The following is a 24,882-nucleotide window of genomic DNA, read 5'->3' as shown; positions in this document are numbered from 1 at the left end:
TGGACTAAAACAGTTGTATAGGACCATCCTGGAGGACACCTTTGTAAGCATTATATGGAGAATGTGGAGTGTGGTGGCCTCCCTGGGATCCAGTGGTACCTCACATAGCATCTCCTCACATCTTGGGCAGCTCTTGGACTTTGCTTGACATTCCCTCTGTTTGTGCCCTGCGTTGCCACTGTCCTCCTTCTGTCTCTGAAGCCCGTGCTGCGTGAACATTTACAGCATGTGCTGGGCTTTGGTGCATTCGCAATCTCTGCAATTGCTGTAACTTAGATACTGTGCGCTCATGACCTACAAGGAGTGGCTGAGGTCGCTTGGTTTGTTCAGCTCGGATAAGAGAAGGCTGAGGGGTGACCTCATGGCAGTCTACAGCTTCCTCAAGGGGGGCAGCGGAGGGGGAGCTGCTGATCTCCTCTTTGGTGACCAGTGATAGGACACGAGGAAATGGAATGAAGCTGCATCAGGGAAAGTTCAGATTGGACATTAGGAAAAGGTTCCTCACTGAGAGGGTGGTTGGTCACTGGAACAGTCTCCCCAGGGAAGTGGTCACAGCACCAAGCCTGTCAGAGTTCAAGGAGCATCTGGACGACGCTCTTAGTCATGGTTTAGTTTTGGGTAGTCCTGCAAGGAGCAGGGAGTTGGACTCGATGATCCTTATGGGTCCCTTCCAGCTTGAGATATTTTATGAAACAGCTGTGTCCTCATGACTGGCTTGTCCATAGCATGATGGTGAACCTGCGTGTTGCTTCCTGGACTTATTTTTATACCCTAACCTCATAGGTACACCTGCTTGTCCTTCCGGTGCCTGGGATGGGAACTGTACATTCTGCAGTGCCTTCTGGAGTAGCATCTTTACCACTCATTAAGAGGCACGTGCAGAGATTATTATATGGATATTCACCATATATTTGAAACATTTTTAAAGTGATCTTCATGAAGACTAGACCAGGGAATTATAGGCTTTGAGGAAATAGAAGCTGAATGAACTCATGCTTTGCTGGCTAAGCAGCATTAATGTTTTCATTACTTGGCCTAAAATGGAATAGGCAAAAGCTATAGGGAGAGGCCCTGTCCCCCAGCTATGTTGGGTTTAATAAAAGATAGGATTTATCCTTCTAAACTCTCATTATCCAAGAACTGTTGTGAAGGTATCAAATGATGCTGTTTAGATTGTTGCAATCAACTAATTTGATTTCCATATTACTTCTGGATGACTGTTACTGAAAAGACTTTTTATAAGGTGCGCTGCCCCAATATGAAATCAGATCCTCACACTCCACCTCCTACGTACATTTTACTGCATCACGTGGGCTGCACTGCTCAGCCAGAGGGTAGAGAGGGGTAATTGCCTCCTGTGCTATCGCTATGGTCAATACGAATCAAATGCTACTAATGACAGTAGGCTTGCCTTACTGCTAAATAGCAGGATGATATTATATATTTTGGTTAGAGGGGATCGGTGGAGCTGTGGAGTGGAAGAGCTCCTCACCCTATAGACCAATGCTCACTCTCTCAGTACCCTTTGTTCCCATTTTGCTGCAGGGCCAAAATATTTTCGCCAAAAACTCTGTTTCCTGTAGATGTAGCAGCTGAGGTGGGACAAGGTGGAGACCAGAGGGACAAAGACTGGTATTAGAAAAGCTCTGGTAGGATTTGCACCTAATGATTGTGCTGTGGCTTAGGAGTGGATGTCGTTAGTATTGCAGTGCTGCAGGCTGGTGGCATGTCACCCATTGCTGCAGTTTAAGCCTGAAGGAATTGCAGTGTGAGTCGGACAGGAAGGCAAGGAGGCAGTTTGTATTATGGCAGTTGTGATACAGATACTGTCTAATGCAAAGTTGGCTGCTGTGAGTTTCCAGTCTTTCAGCTATGTCTTTCCCATGCTTAGAACTTCCACTAATTTAAAGTTGATTTTCTAGTGAGAAACAAAACCTGTTCCTTAATCAGTGTGATTTGCTTTAATGGAATACTTTGTGCAAATTGTGAAAGCCATCTAATATTTGAAAATAAAGTCAGCTGTTTTCAACGTTGAACCAGACTGAAGAGCGCTAGCAATCCCTGTGAAGTCCTCCTTCAGTGAAGTGTAATTTGGTACCATAATATACTGAACTGAAAGGAGCAATAAAGTAGTTCTGCACTTAGTCCTTTTTCCATTACAATTCTGGAGTTGCAACAGTGGATTTACCATTGTTTCCTTAATACCTTTCTCTTATTGGGCAATATATAGAACACTGAACTTTTAAAATCCACTTTAAGTGTTATTCTAATAACTGGTATGTTAGAGTGGAGCAAATATCCTCTTGCTCTTCTGCAGAGCAGTCATATGGTTACAACTTTTTTTTTTTCTTTATTTGAAGCTGTTTTGCAGAGTTAAACAGAGTTGCACAGACCTTCCTAGGCTGGGATTTTTCTGAAGTCAATGGCAGAACTTAACTTTTTCATACTTGCAAAGGTTGCGGTCTTTGACAATGAGATATACCTCAGCCTAGTTCTGTTTATCTTGTTCATCAAGTCAAACAGCTCTTACAATTGCTATCCATGATCAAATAGCTCATTGGCATGACAGTTAATCAAAGTATAAATGAGAATGTAAGAAACTTCATGGTCGCTGGCCTACAAACTTCACTGGCACCTCTAGTGAGTGTTCTCCAAGGATAAGGAAGAGGCATGGGTTGGTAAGGATATGGAGGAGGCAATTACAGTACTAGAGTATGGCTGGGTTAGTTCTGGCTGCTGGGCTTTGTACCCCTGAAGGCTCCTGAGGAAGAAGGGAGTGTGCCATTGGGTTGTTGTCCAGCATCTCTCTTTTAATATTATTACGTCTTTGATCACAACTTCACAGCCTTTTGGCAGCTTGAAGTGTAGGAGAACTTCTTTCCCCTCCTGAGAAATTAAAGAATGTACCTGCTTAATTGTTCTCAGCTACATGATGGTTTTTGTTTTAACCAATTCTTTTCTGACTTGGGAAGAAAAAGGATGTGTTCTACATGGAAGCCTGTCTACAGCTTTTTCAGATAATTTAAAAGTGTATTTCAAAACTGATCTGAAATATCTTAACTATATAGTTGGTTTTCAGCCTGAGTATGGATGAAATGTACAGTGATGTAAAATGAAGATCTCTGGTTTATTATGTTGTCTGCTTGTAAAATACAACTAACTAGTGTCAAGGGAAAATCCTCTTGGGGAAAAGATTCAAATTAAGTAGTGTCTCACTTTCTCAGTTATTAGTTTTCTGTTGTCTTAAATTTTTTTTCATTTAGAATTTTTTTTTTCCTTCTAAGAATCTCTAGGACAGGTATTTAACCATTAATGCTTCATTTTTGATGTCTGTAGTACTTTTACCTTTATGCTAATGTATGTAGATGAACAGGTCAGGACTTGACCTACGTAATAAAAGTTCCTTAACTTACTCCTGTGTACATTCCAGGGAGTGGGTATTTAAATAAAAAGGGGAAAAAAAGATGAGCTGGTGCCTGATGCAGTAATTGTAGCTGGAGACTGACACTTGTGAAGGGAGTGCAGTTGTCAAAATAGCTGCCATCTGATGCCAGTTTTCTCTGACCCTGCTGTAAAGGCAGCTTGTAGAGACACATCAGCAGCGAGGCAGAGGCTGAGTGCCTGCTCAGGGCAGAGTCTTTCTGCAGTCCTCCATTCAGTCTTGATGGCAAGACACGTGCGTTGGATGTGTCGTTGTGGCGGGGCGTGCCTCATGGCTGTGCTCCCCGATGCTCTTGAGAAGAGGCAGCCTCTGGAAAGCACTGTGGCTCCCCATTGTGCTGCAGGTCCAGGTTTCCCACAGGAGCCAACAGTATGTGGCCTGGTCTGCCATTCCCCTGGGATCGGGGCATGGCTGGCCTCTGGGTTGGATCATGGGGTCTACCTAGCCATCCCTCCTGGATCCTTTGGTGTCTCCTACCTCTGGTTCTGTTGAGAGACGCTCAACAGGAGAGCCACAGCTGACTTCAAGGGCTGATGTGCCAGGAGCCTGGCCGCGCAGAGCCCTCACAGGTCGAAGTCAAGGTTTTGCATCATAGATAGAGAGAAAGTAGCAACCCCTTCACATAAAACACCAGGAAAATACACAAAACAAAGTTCCCAGGAAAGCGCATGTGCATGAGGCAGGGAAAAGGAGTTGTCAGGGGAGCTTTGGTTTATGACTTGCACCACTGATCATGGGACCTGCAGCGTTCCTCAACATCCAGGAAACATTATGTGGATGTCTGCAGGTAATCTTGAGTCATCCTGGAGACAAAAGACTGTACCCTTCTCCCCATCCCTTGGTATTTTTGCCACAACACAACGATGTCTGCATGTGTACATGCACAAATTATAATCTTTGTTTAAAGTCCTAAATGTTTCTTTAGGGACCTGATGTAATTTTCTAGATGAGCTTTCCCTTTCTGCAGCTGGTTTGGACCAAATCCGGGGAAGCAGTTACAGTACATGGTCTGCATCCAAAGGAGAAGCGTTGCTCCTCTGAGGACTGTTAGCTACAGTAAGATGTAGTCCTTCGTGGTGGGGCTGGGCTCAAACTCATCTCCTGCCTTGGGCCTCGAAGAGGTGGCCCACAATCCCTGAGCTACGGTGTTGCTCCCGGATGGGTGCTGAAGGGTGCTGAACAGACCGGTGGCAAGGCAGCACAAGGTGGGCGCCTGGTGAAATGTATTCCCCAGGCCCCAATCTTGGGTATCTCTTCTAAAATACCTCAAATACTTTTAATTTTCACTTAATGACTGTACTCTGAGCTGCTTTGTCTGGAAGTAGTTACTTCTTGTAGAAGTTCTTGCTGGTGGTATAAGATAACTTGGCAACATCTATGAGAAAATGGTTATATGGGGAAGAGGTTATTTTGAGATTTTGTCTTATCTGGAGAACTACCAAAAGCTGGGAAGTGCAAAATACGTGTGGTTTTTTTTTTTTTCTTCCCCTGAAATCTCACACTGCTTTTCAAAATAAATTCTTCTGCCTTTAAGTGGGTGTGTCCTTGCTCAAAAGTAGTGATTCCCAAATGTTCGCATTTGAGCCAAGAATAAAATCTTTTTTTATGCAGTCTCTTCAGAGCCTGCCTTTGAGAAAGAAAGAATTCAGTCGTCTTTTATAGACTTTATTCTCTTTATAGAACATAATGAGTTTGCCTTTCAAAGGAAAAACTGAGAATTGCAGTGAAGATGCTGTGTTGCATTTTTGGCTCGATTTCATGCAGGATAAAGCTGTTTAGTATTTAATACAGTAAACTGTTTAAAAGGGATAAGTTATGTAATTACCATGAACTTTTAAATAACCATTAGTATTAGTACTTGATTGTCAGTAACAGCACACTGTAATAATATTCAGAAATTAGCAGATACAAAATAACTGAGCCTTTCTTCTTACTAAGCTGAAAATCAAGGATGTGCCTTCATTAGTAGGAAAACGGTTGCAGATATAGTCAGATCATTTAAAGACTTTTTGCTTTTGTGTTTGTTTATCCCTATTTGCATATCTTAATTATGTAAAAGTCTTCAGTTTGGAAGCTGAAGTGCTATTTTATTTCTTCAAGTATCTTTTAGTATCAGCCCAGTGAACGCCAGTTTTTAGGAGCTTGTTATCTTGCTGGTGACAGTTTCTTCATAGCTCAAATATGGCAGCTGATGTCTGGCTGCTTTAAAATAATAATGAACACCATAAAATTCTTTATATACTTAGTAACGTGATCCTGTAGCTTCATTTCAAACAAACAAGCATGCGTATGGTATACAGAAACAAAGAAGTAAGTTCTCCCTTGCTCTGTGATGCCTGCTGGTGGACTGTAGCTGACTCTTCAGGCAAGAAAAGTACCAAGTGGTAGAATATGAAGTGATATTAAACCAGTCCTGGTGGCAATCGCCTTGTCATGTATACTTGAGGGGGAAGGGTCAGAAAATAGCCTGCAAATGTTTCCACTTCCCGGTGTTAAATCGTGGTTTTATTGTCAGTGTTGCCTACAAATAGGGTAGGAGTTGAACCCAGTTTGTGGATAAATCTCACCAAATTAAATTCTGCTCCACTTTAAGAGAAGCAGCACCAAATGTAAACAAAATGTCCCTTGCTGCTTTGGTATTTAAATTCCTATGACAAAACGGCTGAGGACTGAAAGCAGTAGTTTCAGTCTCAGTGGAAAATGGAGACTTCTCAAAGCTGCTGCACTGGAAAGTATATCGTTCTCTGTGGTTCTCCTTTTTTTATTGCACTCTATGTCAAACCTATAATCACAGGATTTAGAAACCCCTCCCCATGCACTTTTTAATAGTGGACGAATCTTTCCATGAAACAGAATGGGTCCATGGACTTCTGAATGGCTGACGTTCATTTAGCTCCCAGGTGCACCAGAAGAGCTCCCAGTTAGCCACAGCAGGAATTCCTGAGGTCCCGAGCCCAGCTGGAAGTTTCCTGCTGTAGCACCTAATGCGACTTCACTGCATGTCGTAGTATAAAAGTATCAGAAAAGATTGTGTGAGGCAAAAGGAGATGGTATTTAAAGATGAACCTTGATCTTTTACTAGTCATTTTGCAGCACCAGATAAATGATACTGTCTTTTAAGATTATTTCATTGTTAGGGGAATTCCATTGTGTTTGAAGGATTGCTCCTCCCCTCCTCAGTTTGTGAAGACCTTTACCAAGTGCTTAGACTTCATCAGTTAATCCAGGAATTTACAGAAAGGTAATGCAGAGTTCGCAGAGTAGTGGTGTGGTATGACTGTGTCAGCTTGAATTTTTTAATATGTTCGCAATGAGAGGTTTTTTCTGTTTTCTTGAGCTTTTTTCTCACTATCGAGTCCATTCCCAGGAATGATGGGTTGAGTGTACATGTGTCACATCCAGGTTTCATTCTGGCAAAATCACGGACGAGCTGATGCGTGTGGTTATTGTTTGTTTTTGAGGAAGACAGATACTCTACTTCTAAGCCAAAAAGAAACTTTTCTCAGACAAAGCTTGATCTTTTTGTAAGTATTTTAAATCCTGCCTGTGTATTGCAGGTGCATGCCCAGACCACATGCTGCCTGGTGACTGCTCCCTCTGTGGACAGAAGGATTAGAATAGAGTTTCAACCCTAATCCTGGGTTTCCTGTGCAGATTCACTTTACAGTCTTATTCCTGTTTAGTTGCCTGTGTGTTAAATAGCATGTTTTTATTAATATTTGCTCTCAAAAAAACCCAAAACACTGACAATGGTATTTTGATTTTTTTTTTTGTATTTATGAACTATGTTAAGATTTTTGCCTCTTTTTTCCCCCTACCTCTTCACAGGGTAGTAATTAGCCATGTGCTATGCAAATTCTTGCAGTAAGAGGAATTGGTTATCTGTTAATTAAAACTAAATGATAGCAATTTTAGATTTAGGTTACTTCAAAGTATCTAAATTATTTAGGATCCGAAGTCTTAATTTTTTTTCAGTGAATGCCTTAGTCTACTTTTTGTTACTTTTTAACTCTTCTGTAACTATATATAGTTTCTTATGTACAGAATGATATTCTGTACTAAAAACCCCACAGTTTTTGTCTTCCTCAGGGCTTGAACTGACCTTCAGAATTTTGTGAAATGTGAAAAATCATTTGATCACTTTTTTTTAGTGGTATTGCTTTGTGTACTTTTTATGATCTATGCAGTTTTAAATATGTCAGTGCACAGATTGAACTGCATCTAAAATTAATATTGGCCAGGACAAAAACATGGAACTAAATTTGTTCACCAATATATTTAATTGATCAAGACGTTGGTAAAAGACTGTTTTTTCCTTACACAATTCTTTTTGTTCATCCTAAAAATTTTTGTATTTAGGGAACTTTTAAAATCATCTGTTGTCATTAATTAAAACAATATCTAGCATGTAAGCTGGTTTAAGCAATAGGAAAACTAGTTTCTTGGTGTTGTAAGAAATTTAAAGGAAATATTTTTCAATTGTGTAGTAATGGCAAATGATGGCTTTTTGCTTAAAGCAAAAAAAAATAAAAATACTAGAAGCATATGCTTGTGGTGTGTTATTTTTTTGCCAGGATTTCATGTCTTAATTTCAGTCTCTTTACCAGCCTGTTGAAAGACTGGGCTTGGTGCCCTGGTGAGACCTCTGAGGGTTGGTGTGAAAATCTAGAACATGTAAAGTCAAAACTTCAGAGGTTTCAATACCTCTTAAGTCGATAAGATTTTTTGACATGGAGATTGAGTTAATTTAGATTTGCAATAGCACCCACTGTAGTGTTTGCTACAAAAATATAAATCTGTGGTAAAACATGCATGAAAATATATGGAGGTAAGTGTAGTTACAGGGCTGCTTGGAAGATTTCAGATGTTGATAATTTCAGTGATGCCTTTCTGCAAAATGATTGCCAAGGTTCCCTCATTCTCACTACTTAAAAAGAAGCTTAAATGAAAATTAAGCCTGTTTGGAGGTACTGCTAGTTAACTCATGTCCCACATTAAGGGAGCCACAAGCTGCCCCCCTACATGGAGGGGGAAGGAGGGAAGGGAATTCTTCCGTCTCTGATCCATATATTTGTAATCTCCTACTGTTATTATTCAGAGGCCTAAAAATACACTGGATGCTGTTTCAAAAAGAAGATTGAATATATGTTACTGTAGGAACAGTGTTTTAGGTAGTTTATGCAAGAAAATAGCTGTTGTATAAAAATACCTACAATAAGTGTAGTCTTTCATTGGCATGCCTTTGAGACAAATTAATTTGTTTTCTGTATAATTGAATACTGTTTTTTTTGATTCTCATAGAAGCTCAGCAATAAGCCTTAAGCACAGAACAAATTCTTTATCCTGTGTGATTTGTGTGTATTTGTCATTTAAATCTGTTTAACGAAGTAGTGCAACAAATTTGGGATTAGCGACATGCTAGTTAGCTTTGCTGAAGGAGGCTGGGACAGAAAAATGGGGAAATTCACGGTTTTTTGTATTAGGTATGATTAACTGGCACAAAGATTAGCTGTATCATGCATTTCTTTTCAAATGGTTCCTGACCTCATGGGTGCAAGGAAGTTGTGATCCAGCTGTAGCAGTATAAATTTGGCAAAGAAAACAAGCACGGGTTTTGTGCAGATTTGTATATTGGCACTAAAATATTCTCAGCTCATGGGCTTTCCTTTTACCTCTCACAGGTTTAAAAATAATGTTGGTTTAGTGCCAAGGGTCTGTTGTTATACGTGCCTGTTTGTATTTTAATGGTCTTTACTGCTTTTAGTGCCTTTATTTTTCCTCTGGATCTACTCTGACAGTTATGATAGGGAGGGCTGTTAATACCAGCTTAAATCAGGTATTGTTTGCAAAAGTTTCTGATACATTATGAAACAGGAGTTTTAAATTTCAGTAACATGCAGTCTGCACTGTAAAATCCTACTTTTAATCTAGGCTTATTTGGTTAGGCTGTGTTAAATCCATTACTAAAAATACTCAAGCTTTTTTGTTTTGTTATTATTTTCATTTGGGATCAAATCTCTTTGAACTGTGTAGACACGCACCTGTGCTCATTTTAATCCCTGTGTAGTTTTCATCAATTATCACAGCAGGCAAGAAGAAAATCAAATTGTAAAATGCTTTTGAAAAGTAAATACATTCAACCTGGGGTTCAGGTTTCTGTTTTAATCAAACATCATCTGTATTCATGTTCTTACACAAAGCTGGGTAAGGGAGGGGCACGAAAAGCCTCTTTTTGTTTTCATTGTGAAATATCTGTTTTGAAGTGCTCTGGTGTACAATGAGTATAGTATGTTAGTGTTTGTAGAGGAAGGCTGTGTTATGTTTGTGTGTATGGATTTTTTTTTTAAGCTAGGAGAAAATCTAGGTCAAGAGATTTCATTCTTTATTAATAACTTAAGGCTTTATTCAACAAAAATTATCCTCCGTGGCTAGAAAGCTTCCTGACTGGGGAAGCACTGGTGGGGGAGCAACCCACTGCCCTCAAACATCCATGGGAGTGTTTCCCTTTCCATCAGGGCGTTAAAACGCTTGCCTTCCCCCATGTGTGTTTGATCACCACCATAAAAGCTTACAGGTGCAGGCTCTCCTGGTCTGCTTCAGAGCTGATGTGGGAATGGTTTTGTTTTGCTTGGGGCTGGGGGCCCTCAACGTTTCCCCCCGATGCGTTCCGGCTGTCCAGCCTAGGCCCCACGCCATGGCCCAGCGCTGCCTCGGCCTCCTGGCTGCGGGTCATCGCATTCCACCCAAAACAGGTCTCGTGGTGTTGAAACAAGCTCTGGCCACAGGACCAGATTATTTTTGTCTTCCATGGAAAACATCCATGTCAGCAAAATAAATAAATTTGAAAGCTTGCCAATTCTTGTGTTAATTCATTGGGAGATACTAAAACATGAAATCTCTCCCTTGGCCTTGTCTAGCTTTCCTGCTCCTCTTCCTCAGCAGGCGCTGCCCTGTGTATTTAGCTCTACAGTGCCAGAGCCTTGGCCTGGCATTAAATATGTAAACTGGAAAAATTGGGAGAAGTGCTGTTAAATATGTAAACTGGAAGAACAGGGAAATTCTTGGCTCTTTCAGCTACAGTAATCTACTGTATTAGGGGTTTAAACAAACTTAGGGAAAACAGCTGTTATGAAGCCTTTAATTTTCCCTTAAGCTTCTGTGTCACCCTAGAACCAAAAGCAAAGGTAGTTAAATTAGGATAATTAATCATGGAACAACTTACACAGGGGATGTAATGAATTTTCCATCAGTTTGCAAGTTCTGTAAATCAAGATAAGAGGCTTCTCTAAAAGATGCCGTTTATGAGCTATGGCTGATGTACTTGACAAAAAGGTTAAGTAAGTTAGATGCCATCTGTGTTGGCATCTTGAAGTTGTTCCTGGAGTAGTTCCTTCAAACATGAAGGTTTAGAGAACTAGTCTGTATTTCCATATCTAACACTGTATCAAGGAGTGCAAACTTGAGGGAGAAAAGGTAATTTTAAATTAAAAAGTTTGTGTTCAGGACTCGTGTATTGACACTTTCCTCTTCTCCTGTTCCTGCCCAAGATCTTGTGGATGCGGGAGGAGGGCAGAAAGCCTGCCCATCTGCTGCTACAGGACCTGCCAATGATACCTATGTGCCCTGCAAAACTTGGTTTTGTGCTGACAAAAGACAAGAAATGTTATATTTATTGCTTTCAGGGGCAGTCTTCCAGTGTGTGGAGCTGCAGGTCCTAACTTCCCAAAGTGAGATGTGCAGAAGCCTTAGACATTGTAGTCAGCCTGCATGACTAATATAATTGCATCTTCTTCTTGAATAACTACTGTAGATGTGAAGCAGACTTTTGAAGCAAGTCAGTTGACACCCACACAGGACTAAATTATAACATCCTGAATAAATTGCTATGCAGTGTAAGTGCTAAAGTAGTGTCAATATGAAGAAAGTTTGTTCCCAACAATTCTTCGTATGTTGAAAATCACTTGAAATTTGCTGGATTAAAAAGTTAACTTGCGTAGTTAGGTTATTTGCATGTAAAATGAGCAAAGATGATCAAGATCATTAAAAACATAAAACACAGGAGAGAAAAATGTCAAATGTATTTTAAGTATACCTATCAAATTCTGTTCACATCCCACATATTTTACTGTAACTTTTATAGTTAGTGACCAAATGGTGACTTTTGGTATACTACTTTTTCTTTAAAGTGTAATAAAATAATCATTCCCTATTTTGTGCCAAGCAAATAGAAACATATTCTGTCTAGAATTGCATCATATGAAACCCTTCAGTAGGGTCTGAGGAGGCATGCCTCTGAAAATTTATCCCCTTTTTTATTAGCACACAAACATAATAACTGGAAACTTAAATGCATTGTTTGTGCAGTATGAAAATGTAGCAGTAGAAATGATAGCACTACAGTAAAGTTCAAGGTAGAAATCTCTTTAGATGTTGGACTTCATTTTAAAGTTTGTTCCTTTTGTCTTTAGTGCTTTTTGATACTTTATTTTTTTTATGTTACATAAGCACCTTCTCAGATGCCTCATATATTTGAGCTTACAATTCAGAATGTTCAAATTCAATGTTTGGGGTTTAATACTTGCTTGGGTCCCTATCTTTGTAGATAACTCACACATAATTTTCTGCAGGAGTATCAGCATATCTGATACAGCAAATGTTATCAACTTCTGTAAGGGAGAGTGCCATATTGACATTTATTAGCCTGGTGGAATCATCAAAATACGCATCATTAGGGATATGTGAGTGCCTCCAGTGAAAAATACATATTTTGATATACAAAAATGTTGCATGTATTTTTGGAGATCTTTTTGTAACCCAAATGACCAGAATTATTTTCTTAGCTGTGGGATAATTTGAAGTTCCAAAGATTAACCAGTGCAAGTGTTAAGTGGTCCATCTCTATTATTTAAAAAAGAATTGCTAGGTCGTTGCAGAATGAGTGACAAGGTAGGATGAGCACTCAATTGCCCTTTGGCTTCAGGGTAGAAAAGAGACCTTGCTTTATGGACTGATGACATGTAACTGGCAAGTTGCAACCTCCCATGCGTCCTTTCTCTTCCTTTCTGACTGCTGCTGTGAAATGACTAGCTACTTTATGAATTCTGTGCCTATTTTGAAAGGTTTTTTAAAATATTGTATGCTCTTTACTTCTTCCCTGACCTTAGTGCTGTTAAATGAGCATAAGAGTTATAAAAGGAAATCTGTGCATGTGGCAAACCATGGAAAAGCCCTCTCAGCTATCTGTGGCTTTTCCTGCTGTATCTGGTGATACGAGGTGACTATGGAGGAAAGTCCTGATCGATTTTTATTTATTTATTTATTTTATTTATAAGGAATAAAAAAAGTGTCAAAAGTTTAGGTTTATGAGTTGTAAGAATAATGTGAGAATATAGTCTCTTAAGCTTCGTTCCTGATTTGTCATTTGACAAAAAAAGTGGCCCAAATCAAGGTCAAACTGATGGAGGTATTCTGCAACTGTTGCCACCTTCATGCCTTACCATAGTGACCTGATACAAGGTTGATAAATGTTTATAAAAAGAAGCAATAAGTGGCTTGAGTCCTCAGAAAGGAAGTGTAAAACCTTCTGATTCAAACTGTTGATTTATACTGCTCTTAGCGTTAGTAGTTGGTTTGGCTGCTTGCCCCTTGCTTGTGTTTGCCAGCTTCCCGCTCCTTGGAGCAGAGCAGTTGCCTTGATTCGCTTCCTCTGGGGTATGGAAGTGCTGTAGCACTGCACTGAAATGTTGGGTAGCAATAATTTGTATTTTCATTAAAATCTTTTAACCAATAACCAGATTTTGATAACTAGCTTTAAACAAAGAAAAGTAAACAGTCATGGGATCTTGCATATTTTTTACTTCTGTACGGAAGTGCCTTAAATGGCCTCTTTCTAAGCTAGAGTTGCATCAGTATATGAAGCTGTTTCTTTCTCTGCTTCTCAAAATTGTGGTGTGCAGCACAAGAACGTTACGGTAAAATGCCTCTGATGAAGGTAGTCTTTGCAGAGCTGGCATGTTGTGCTTAATCCCTGCTTTTGTAAACATCTACTGGGTTGTCTTAAGCACTGAGCCCATGGCCTAGGGGTGGGCTCCACTTCTTGTGGTCTAGGGAGAAAGGCTTTTGGTATAAGACATCCTGTGTCCATGCGTCACTGGGCATGATGCAAGGACTCCTTCCACTGCCTCATTAAAGTTGGATCGTTGATATCCTATACCCAGCACACTTTTTTCCTGCTAGTTGTGATACTGTTTTACTGTTCCTATCAATGATGATAGTGAAGTATTGAAACAGGTCACCAAGGGAGGCGTTAAACTGCTTGTAGTCTTTTGTAGTCCAATATTAAGTATATTTAATAAACAACAGTCATGCTTTAATGTAGTTTGTGGTGTGTGTACTCTGAGGTGTGTTGACCTGAGTCCTCAGCTTGGTCGGTAGTGCGGGGTCCTGGGGTATCCCCCAGTTACGTACTGTCCTGGGGAGCTCCCCTGCCATAGGTCTGATGCAGATGGAACCTGGGTGTGAGAACCAAAAGAGTCGAGCCAGGTCCCCAAGCTTGGCTAGTGACAGGGAGTAGGACTGATCACTGCAGCAGGCAGCACATCTGTGTCTGGCTGAGCTCTGTATGCTACTATATATTGCCCTTGTACCTGGGTTTTTTTCCAGTGTTGGTATGTTTTATAAATACTTTGGCGCTCGCTCTCTTGTGCTTTGGAAAGTAAGTTTTGGAAATACTCTCTAATTTATGTCCTCTTTGTGTGTTTGACCCTGTGGCCTGACCCCAACTCAAAGCTTTGCATATCTTCTTATTCTCAGCAAAGTGGACTGTGGAGTTTTTTTTGAAGCCCAGCTGTAGGATTAGTATTTCCTATCATGGGCAATGTATCTGTTTCACGTCTCTTATTACTAACATTTCATCTGTTGACTGATGTAAAATCCAAAACTGCATTCATCTGTCTGTATCCTTTCCTCCTCCAGCTGTAAAACATCTGAAGAGAAACAATTACAATTGAATAACAAGGAACCAGGCTAGTCTTCCTGGTTATGCTGAGTTGTGAAGTACTGCAGGAGAATTGCATGGTCTGGTTGTGACGCAGGGTAAGCAAGTGGCTGTTCTCAAGTGAATATAGATTAAAGTAAATTTTTGCTGCTTTGGGGTTTTAGTAACTTGCTGATGAAAATTCTTTACCTGGAAACTTGCATGTAGAAGTGTGGGCTGGAGAGTATTTCAGACCAGAGGAAAATTTTCCTTTACAGGCTGTAACGTTCATCTGTATTTCAGTGATGCCTAATGAAACAATAAATTGATGTCTGTTTCCCTTGGCTGATTCCTTTTGCCAATTGTTTCTTATTTCTTCTGAAGTGCATAACTTTTTTTTTTGTCCTCTGTGTTTGCAAATGTCTCACTGTCAATTATTTGTACTTATTCTAGTTCTCAAGCTTATATTGTAAATCTAGTTCTTGTTGTGTTGGGCAGTGAGCAAGATCTGAGACTCCTCCAAAATGTGTGCATAGCTCAGTATTCAGTCACCATCTGGCACTTTCATACTTCCTGGACTTCCCACAGTTCTGATGAAAGTGCTATAATGCCTCTAGTCTTCAGGTACTTCAGAGAACCACTCTTGCAGTTTCCTGGCATCGTTCCCTGGCAAAATTGCTTGGGCAAGTTTTACCTCAGCGTCTAACTGTGCCCTGAAAACCCGAGAACTGTCTGGATCTGATCATTGAATGGGATTGGGTGTCACTTCTGTTGTTTTGAATGTGGATCATTGTCCCTTGGTCATACCCAAGGGAGAACTAACACATCTCATGTGGTGGTTCAGTACCAGGATAGAAGGCTTAGGATTCCCATGTCTCTTGCACAGCTTGTCTTATGCGGATATGGCAAGATGAGGGGAAGATGAGAGGCTACAGCAAATTTGTTTTATAATTTGCATAAAAATCCTACTTCTCCAACTGCGGCTGGATTTGCAACAAAAACAATCATGAGTCCAAAACTGTTGAAGGCATTAAGTAACATTTGTCTAGCTTTGATGTTGTAAAGACTTTTGAAAGTGTCTGTGCGTTCCAGAGTATCTTTCTCAAAATGATAATGGCGTCACTATTAAAAGCCAGAGAGAGGTGTCCCCTTTGTCAGATCTAAAATCTGTCTCATGCATAGTTCACACTTTTAGTTCCATGCTTTTCTTATGCTTAGTAGAGTTCCAGCTGTACCCATTAAGTGCTGCTAATTTTTTGGAAGTTTGTTGTGAGAATGCAGACAAGGTAGTGTAACATATATGATTCCCTCTTCAGCTGCATATAATTACTCTTATGTATATTTTCATGAATGTCTTGTCTAAGATTTCTCCCAAATAGCAGGCAAGGATGGTGATAGCATATGATTGCTTCTAATGTCTGTCCTAAAGTCAAACCAATTACTTAAGCTTGCATCTCAAGAACTACAAAGTGGTTATGCTTTCGTGGGGACTTTGAAAAATGAATAAAGCTAAATTGCAACCTCAAAAAAAGGACAGTTCAGAATTTGGTTTACTTCAGGTGTTATACCCAGGCTGTCATTTGTACTTTGGACATAATTCTTTAAGATAATGTATGCTGACATGTTCCCTGGATCATCAATACAGACTCAGAGAGTACACTAGTTTTTATAACCGGAAATCTCCAGGGCTGTGTCCAAGTCTTAAACCATTTTCAAGACCTCCAAGCCATGAATCTAATTGGCGTATATATTGGTATCCCTGAATGAGTGATTCTTAATTACTTTAATGATGCCCTTTTTTGGAGCTTAATTGACTTTTTTTTAACTGCTAGAGAAGTCACCAGAAACTCTTACAAAGGGTCTCTTCTTTTGCCTTAATTTCAACTTCCGTTCCCTATTTTATGGTTCTCTGTAATGTTTATAGTAATAAGGCAGCGTGGTATATTTCTATTCCCTTTCACAGGGAAAACTTAAGAAACTTGATGTTCTGATTGAATTTCCTAGTCATATTTACTTAAAATAAATCATGGTACCAGGCCGCTTCTTAAGCCTATCTTCTCTTGTCGCTTGAATCCTTATACTTGCCTTTTGTCATATACCTTGTTTTCCTCACCGTTTCACAGCCTTTCTTTCAACTCTTAGCTTGGCCATCATCACCGAACCCAGGAATGTTCACAGGTATACAGGCTTCTTTCTTTCAAGTCCCTTGGCAACATGTGTATGTTCACAGAGACTGAAGATAGGAGATTGTACATGAGCATATAAACTCAGTTCATAAATTCCCAGTTGCAGTTTTCAGTTGGTACCTCTTGAACTGTGTTTGTGCTTTCAACTAGGGAGTACTTTCAATCATCTGCTGCTTTTCAGTGGAGTTTCTTGAAGGAATGGTTCCTCATGACAGTTGTGTTGATCCTCTTTGGTAACTACCTATCTTAGCTGTTCGTCTTACAAGACCTAAATCTGACTGCTTTTTTTGTTGTCATTAATTTGCTTGGCATCTGACTGTTGTTCCTCAGGTGCACAAAGAGAGTGGCAGGATGGAAACCCATAAGGTCCATCCATACTGCTGCTTTGTTCAAGTACTGTAATTTCACTGCCTTCCATAGCCCTCCAAGACAATTTCTTCCTCAAGAGACACACCACTTCTTTTTACTCGTCTTTGGAGTCCTGTTTTACTGGGTTGCCCACTGATGCTTAAGAATCCTAATTATTTCCATCATAATGTCTATACCTATTTTCATTCATTTTTTAATTCAAGAAAAAGAAAACCCATCCTGCAGAACCAGGTAGCATGCTGGCCAGAAAACCTGTTTTTCTGTGTTCCTTTTTTTTTTTTCCTATTATACTTTCATGGCTGTGATTCATTCCAGGAAAGTGCTAGACTTCCATTAAAAAGCTCCTAGAATAAATGCATATTTTATCATTTACCTTTATAAACTTTTAAGAAGTCCAGTGAGGAAGGTTGGAAGGCCAGAAGCTCTGATTTTGTAAGTAATCATATGATTGTATTAAGGACTCTGGTTTATTTTCCTGATAAATGGTGCAACAGTGCATGTGGATCATAAAATGACAGCTTGTCCGTACCTGTGTATATCTCCATGGACACAGAGTGCTTAATCCATAACTGAGACAAACCTTAAATGAAACCTTCAGTCTTGGAGACTAGAAAAGAGAGTATCTGAGAATGTGCGCAGAAAACTAATGAGGGTAAAATGAAGCTCTGCTTTTTGTCTTTTAGATATGTTTTTCAAACATGTATACGTACAAACCAGCAAACAAAAAAAATAGTGTGCTGGACTTGGTAATCTGCTTCTAATTGAAGCTTTCTGTCAGTATAATTAACATTTAGGAGATTAACATATCTTCTGCTTCTGTAAATGTACTGTAACTTTCCCTGGCAGTATATAGTGGCTGAATAGCTGCGCTGATCCAGAGTCTTCTAGTGAGATGCTCACAGCTGCAAGAACAGTGATAGTGAAACTGTGAGACTTAAAGATGTTACTACCTTCCAGTTGATATAACTCTTGCTTAGGAAAATTAGAAGTATTTTCATCAAACTTTGTGGTGAGTAAGGTCTTATAGGTGTCTTTGCAATGAAATTTATTATTCTTGGTCTAAGTTGGGGTGAATTTTTTTAACAGCTGTGTATAAAGTCAGAAAATGTGAAAGTTAAGGTTTCTAGCTCAGAAATAAAACCTCCAATATTGAAGATACTTATACATTTATGTGCCAGCAAAGGTGATACATAGTAATACTGTAGCACTGTCTGAAGTATGAACATGTTAGCATTAATTGTGGGAAGCCTGACTTCTGATTTTTCTGGATTTCTTTAATTTGATTCCTCCATCTTTTCAGTGGTTTAATGCTGAATAAGCAAGCAGATTACAGCTTAGTTTTATTGTTGTTTTTAATGAAAAAGTGTCTGTCTACAGGAGTAGAAACTGCCGGAATTAGTGGGTATGGCCCCTTCCTAACAAAACTCCACTAATTAATGTTTCTGAAAATCATGTTCTCTAAATTGACTACACCTTCCAATTCATGTTTGATGTGAGCTTTTTACCTGAAAGCTATAGAGATGTGAGAGTAGTGACTCAGCACCTCCTGCCTGTGAAAATTTAGGGTATGCATTAAACAGACTGATTTTTTTTCTGGCATAATATCCATTAGTAAATATTTCCTTGTTTCTAGTTATATGTACAGCTGAAATCTCCTATACCTCATCTGCTTTGTTAAATAACTTTATTCTGTCTCAGCACCTGTGATCTGTTTGGCACAGCATTCATATCTCTTTTGGCACAGAAAGTATATCTTACTTATTTGAGTAGCTAGATTCTTCCAGCTGCCTAGCTTCAGTTTCCTGACTTCAGTTTCTCCCCAGTGACTGCGATTAAGGTACAGCCTGTCGCGGTTTAACCCCAGCCGGCAGCTCAGCACTGCACAGCAGCTTGCTCACCCTCCCCCGGTGGGATGGGGGAGAAAATCGGAAGGGTAAAAGTGAGAAAACTCATAGGTTGAGATAAAGACAGTTTAATAGGTAAAGCAAAAGCCACGCACACAAGCAGAGCAAAACAAGGAATTCATTCACTCCTTCCCATGGGCAGGCAGGTGTTCAGCCATCTCCAGGAAAGCAGGGCTCCATCACATGTAACGGTTACTTGGGAAGACAAACGCCATCACTCCGAACGTCCTCCCCTTCCTTCTTCTTCCCCCAGCTTTATATACTGAGCATGACATCGTATGGTGTGGAATATCCCTTTGGTCAGTTGGGGTCAGCTGTCCCAGCCGTGTCCCCTCCCAGCTTCTTGTGCACCCCCAGCCTACTCACTGGTGGGGTGGGGTGAGGAGCAGAAAAGGCCTTGACTCTGTGTGAGCACTGCTCAGCAGTGACTAAAACATCCCTGTGTTATCAACCCTGTTTCCAGCACAAATCCAAAACACAGCCCCATCCTAGCTACTATGAAGAAAATTAACTCTACCCCAGCCAAAACCAGCACAACACCTTATCAAAGCGTCAAGTTATCAAATGCTTAATCGTCTGCTGCTGAGTTTCCATATCAGCTTACTTCTTTGTCAAGAAATCCTACATTTGTAAAGACTTTGGTTTGGATTATGGAAACCTCCTGGTAGACTCGAGTGAGGTTTGAAGGTTTAAATCTGTGCCTTTGGGATTGTTAGTATAAGAAGCCCATTCATTCATTCACAGATCCTTCCGAATTAGGTTTGGCTTCTTTTCCTTGAGATGTGTATTTCTGTAAGTACTAAAACTTTGATTTCATGCTTAGCAAGAGAATGAAAGAAAGGAAGAACATAGCAAGTGAGGATGAAAAGTCTTTTTAGAAAGAAAGCCCAAAGACTTGTTGATACTGGACAGCAAAGCAGGAAACGACGTGTGTCATAAAAGGCTCCAGCTTGTTGGATAAAGGCTGAAACTCAGGATGTAGTCTATAAATACAAAACAGTTTCATAAAAATATTTTTCAAGTGCAGTTCTGAGTGCCTCAGAGAAGCTGACTGTAACTGTGCAGCTACTTTTATATATATTTATTTATGTACAGGCATACACATGCAGAGACTCATACCATACTTCTTTAAACATGAATCTATTCAACTTGGTGATATGTATTTTCCATAGGAGACTGCTAACATTACCAGCCCCAGATGTAAATTCAGGAGCTACAACCTGTACTCTTTGCAGACTCTAAACCAGCAACTTAGTGGAGAAGCAGAAAGCAAGGGACTCCAGTTTCAACAGGGCAGAAGGTGAGGAATTCGTGAAGCTGAGTATTTTCCTATGCAAAAAGACACAAACTTTTTTTTCAGCAGTATTTTGTCAGAAGTTTTTCTTTTTAAGTAGTACATCTAGCAGCCTTCTAGGGATTTTGGGGGTGTCTTCTGTCCTGACCAGTTGATAGCGGTAAAAATTGTCACTCAACTTGGAGGTAAAAGTGCTTGTACTTGAACTTGCTCAAGCTGTTGGCCAAGAAGCATGGCTGGAACAGATTTACTAGCTGCAATTAATGGCCATGTTCCCTTTTTTCCCTCTGACTTGTTAAATATGAACTTACAGGGATCTTCAACTATGAGTTGCTGCCATCCTTTTGCTTGCAAAGTTGCTTTAGTTTTGAGACTGAAATGAGTGTCAGTTCAGAATTACTGCTTAAAATATAGTAATTTGGAATATCAGAATAATTTGTAATAATACAAGAGTGTGGTTTTGGTTGTTAATCTGTTGTTGGGCTTCGTTGTACTAAACAAGGCAAGGTTGGAAAACATCTCTTTTTTTCTCCCATGTTTTTAAGATGCTTTTTATATTTTTTGCTTCTTTTACCAAATACCAGAATAACAATACTACAGCAGGCCCGTAATACCTGAGTAGCTGTAATGCTACGTCACTCTGAATATGCTTATGCCTTCATCTTCCTCTTGTTATTTTTTCTAATTTATAAGCGCTTACATAAAGGTGCCCATCTGTCTCTGAAATCCCTCCATTGTTGCTCATTTCTGTTGTACCACTGTTTCAAAGGCAGCCAGTCTCCAAGATGAAGCTCCATCCACCCACCCAACACAAATGAACCCTCATCTTAGGTGTACTAATGTCAGGACTCAAACTCAGGCAGGTTCCCCAAAGATTGGGAGTGGGGAAACGCGAAGTAATTGATATCTCACAAATATTGCTGCCCGTTTAGTGTGCTAACTGTATGAGACAGCTGTTTTCTTGAATTTGTGCTTAAACAGTTTCTGCAAATATTTTTGAGATTTTTGTTAAAGGAACTCCGTGTTGCATTACACGGTCTGTAACCTGATTGCGGTCCTGTTGCTAGAGTGAATAACTAATTAGAAAATTAAAATCATTTGAAACTGCTCAGAAATGTTTGCTTAAAAAGCTGCTGTGTCATCTGCTTGTGCCAGTAAGGGTGCTTGAGCACATACTGTCGAATAAAACCAATCCCCAGAAATCTGAGTACCTGAGAAGTACCCAAGTACTTTTCTTTTTAGAGCATTATGATTAGAGTTGATCTTACCTTAGGTGGCATGTTGAGAAAAAGAACGTAAACCTAAACAGGGATTTAGGTCACATCTTGCAACCTACTAAATTCTGTATGGCTGTTTTGCATGTAAGAAGCCATGGTGAATCGCATTCATTTCAGGAAGGCAGTCTTGTTGTTATCCTTCCCTTCTGATGGTGGAGTTTAAGGATTTTTATTTTGAATTTTTCTGAGTAAAACCCAGCATTCTGGAGTGCATATTTAACAAGGGCTACTTTGTCAGCTAGGTGGGGGTCATGTGCAGAGAGGTAAGGTGGTTTGCAGGCTGGGTTTCTTGCCTGCAGTGGCACAGCGCTCTGTGACTCCCCCAAGAAGATGTCTCCCCACTTGTGCTCTTTGCTCTGAAGCATTCCTGAAGCGTGTCGCTGAGCAGTTTCAGTATGGGGAAAATAATGACATGCGAGAAACTCCGAATTGATACCTGTAGGTCACCTGTTAAATTTCAGAGCTTGGAGATTATGCTGTTAGGACTAGCAATATAAATGCTAGAGACCATCTACAGCTGACTGAGTGCTTGTTTGGTATCACTAACTACCTCTTTGCAGCCTTTCAGTCTCCAAAAGAAGACATATGTTTCCGATTTCTGAAATTTAGGTTGTTTAAGCCAAAAGATTCAACCTAAAAGGACACTTGTTGTCTGTCCTAAAACTATGGCTTTGACACACGATGATGAAGCTAAATGCCTTCCCTGTTGCTGTGTCTCCAGGCACTGCTGCAAGGAGCCTCTGGGAGTTCCAGGGTGAAGAGACCTGTCTCTGTCTGGACACCTCTGCTGAACGTGAAGACCTCCAAACAGGCCAGGCAGCCTTAGCAGGAGCTCAGGAATCTTACATCAAGGTAAAGAGATTCATTTTTCAAGCAAATCGAAGTGGTTCATAAAATTTTCAAAATAAGGATTTCTTTTCTTACTAAAAAACCCACACAAATGCATCTCTGAGCGTTCTCCTTTTTTGTGTATTGCTGCTTGCTACCTGGTACAAATGTTGTCATAGCAAATGCTGGGGGAAGGGGCAAATAACATTTTAGGTTAGATCTAGAAGTAATTCCTTATAATATTAGTAGAAAGATATATCCGCAGTTTTTGTTGACAAGGGAACAGGCTGTTTCAGAGCTCTACAGCATGCTCTGTTTTTAGAAACGTATCCCACTTTAATTGCCACATTCAGAGCTTGCTTCGAGCGGCCACAAAAATATGGAAACACTCTCGGATGTCTTCAGCGACGGGAGGAGAATGAGGTTTGCATATGATGAATTTCTGTTTACCAGCACTATAATTATTTCTCAGTATGGTCGTCCAGAATTCATTCTTGCTTGTAAAGGACAAATGCTGATGGATGAAAAAGAAATGTGACCCCAAGAACTTTGTTGAACCTATCAGCGCTACAGACCCAGGCACTTTGGGAGATTTGACTATACTTTAAAAAGTTTTGTTAGATAGCCAGGATTTTGAATGCAGTGACGATATGTGCAGAATCTTGACCTTGTCAGTATGGAGGAAATTGAACTTTGTGTAGAGAGTTAGCTGAAAAAAGTAAGTAGTAGTGGAAACATTTTCCACAGATTTCTTCAAGATTGAACGTAGGTCTTTCTAAAGGTCTGCAGACTTCTGCATTTTTTAAGATAGCTGTTGCAAGGTGTTAACTTCATTGTTGGAAGGTTCCTTAGATAAATATTTCTTGATTCGTTGGAGAAGAATTGCAGATTTTTCTTGTTAATCCTTTATTGATCTTTCTAATTTAGGCTGGAATTAGGGCTCCGAACTAGACCAAAGTTCATTGTCCTAACATGAGTAGAGTAAAATCAAAATTGGCATGAGTTTTCTCATTAGCATGGTCAGCATTTTGCCCCATAACCTTCCGTTATGATTTGTGTATGTGCTTAGGAGTAAGACCACCAAGCGTGGTTGGGCCCACTCATCCCTTTCCCTCTGCTTCTCACTTCTTTGAATTCAGTTTCAACTGTGTTACTCCAGTCCCCTAGCAAGGTTGTCTTGAGCACCTGAGGATACTGTATTGAAACCTTGTCAGAGCAGAAAACCTGATGATGATTATACAGTGATTTCAAACTGGAGGGGAAAAAAAACAATCTGGAAATATTTCTCTCCTTACTGTTTCCCTTTGTTACGTTTACCTTAGGAGTACGTGAAACAATAAAAGTTGAGATAACCATGCACTAAAAAAACCAGAGTATTTCTTCCGAATGTTATTTAAAAAGTGCAATTTTACACATTGAGAGAGTAAAGACTTCATAGAAGGTATTTGCATAATCCCATGGGGTGCATGCATGTACCTAAGTGGGGTGGTGGTGGCTAGGATTCATGTACAGAAGTGTAAGGTACTGTCAGCTTTTGGCGATGGGCAGCGTCCAAGCAGCCTTGAACGCTATCACTACTTCCAGCAAGGCAGTTTGTTCTGTGCCTTTCTGTCTCTTGTTTCCCTTTGTTGGAGGGGTATGTTGCTAACCAGAAACACATGATACCAGACAGCCAAATGTTCTGGTGAAAATCAAGGGTACTTCATAGCTGTGAAGATTTTATATTTGCCCTAGATTCTTTTTTTATTGATGCAGCTGTAACTGTTGTTGTAAATTATATGAATAATTGATCAAGGAGTTCTTGTTACCTCAAGTAATGTTATGCTTATTGCTTCTCAGAACTGTGCTGCTCTTTGTTGTACTACAGCATTGCTCATATGCTGCTCTGTGTGTGTGGTTTTTATTCCCTTAAAGTTTTCTTCTGCTCCCACCCCTTCACTCTCCCCCTCTCCTCTCTTCCCCGCAAGAGCGTGTTGTTTTTGCTTCAGTGTATTCTATGATTTAACTGAAAAGCAGGGTCTTTTTTTAATCGACAGCAACACATGAAAAAAAAAACTCCACAGCCCTGGGAACTGTACAGCGTACACATCTGGTTTCACATAAGCTTGAATTGCTGGCTTTACAAACACGAAACATGTAGTCCTTGCCGCAGAGTTAGCTCAAGTGTTCCGTAACTTGAGACTGTATTCGAAATAAAAACAAAATTGTATAGTTTCTTTACCATACTAATGGAAAACATTTAATTTACTTCTTCAAGCCAACCAAAAGAATGACGCAATGCTGCTCAAGCAGATTTACGGTGCCTTTCTTCCATAGAAATCAATACAGCTTGAAGGTGCTGCTATGGGAGCTGGCTAGTTGACTGTGATCCAGCTGCATGCAAATATAAACTTCTGTACCGCAAACCAAAACTGATGATTTTGATTTGTTCAGGCCTCGCTGTATCTCTGAGATATTAGGGTGTTGGATTTTATTCATGGCTTTTCTCTGCTTTATTGCCATTAATGCTAGATTGGAATTTCAAAATAGCAAGTTCAGTCTGCTTATGATTTTTTTCTCAAATTGTTTAGTTATTTTCTGCATTTCCCTAATTGAAGTACTTAGCTC

General features: G+C 39.9%; 1 protein-coding gene across 7 annotated transcripts in view; it reads left to right on the top strand.

The window, feature by feature from the left end:
* Window positions 1–24,882, top strand: part of FAM110B (family with sequence similarity 110 member B) — a 121,848-nt gene that overhangs the window by 10,411 nt on the left and 86,555 nt on the right. For 3 of the 7 annotated variants that reach the window (XM_072852443.1, XM_072852446.1, XM_072852444.1), the window contains exons 2-3: window positions 20,049–20,176; window positions 22,169–22,299. The exons of 1 other annotated variant lie outside the window; for it this stretch is intronic. The gene's annotated coding sequence lies outside the window, so the exon portion shown is untranslated. Of the gene's footprint in view, window positions 1–14,518; window positions 14,537–20,048; window positions 20,177–22,168; window positions 22,300–24,882 lie in introns of those variants that run through there. 3 more of the 7 variants (XM_072852442.1, XM_072852448.1, XM_072852445.1) reach the window with 2 other exon arrangements.

Source organism: Ciconia boyciana, chromosome 2, assembly GCF_034638445.1.
Source record: "Ciconia boyciana chromosome 2, ASM3463844v1, whole genome shotgun sequence".
Classification (NCBI taxonomy): Eukaryota; Metazoa; Chordata; class Aves; order Ciconiiformes; family Ciconiidae; genus Ciconia; species Ciconia boyciana.
The sequence above is the reverse complement of the archived record's forward strand: the minus strand, read 5'-3'. Positions and strand labels throughout refer to the sequence as shown.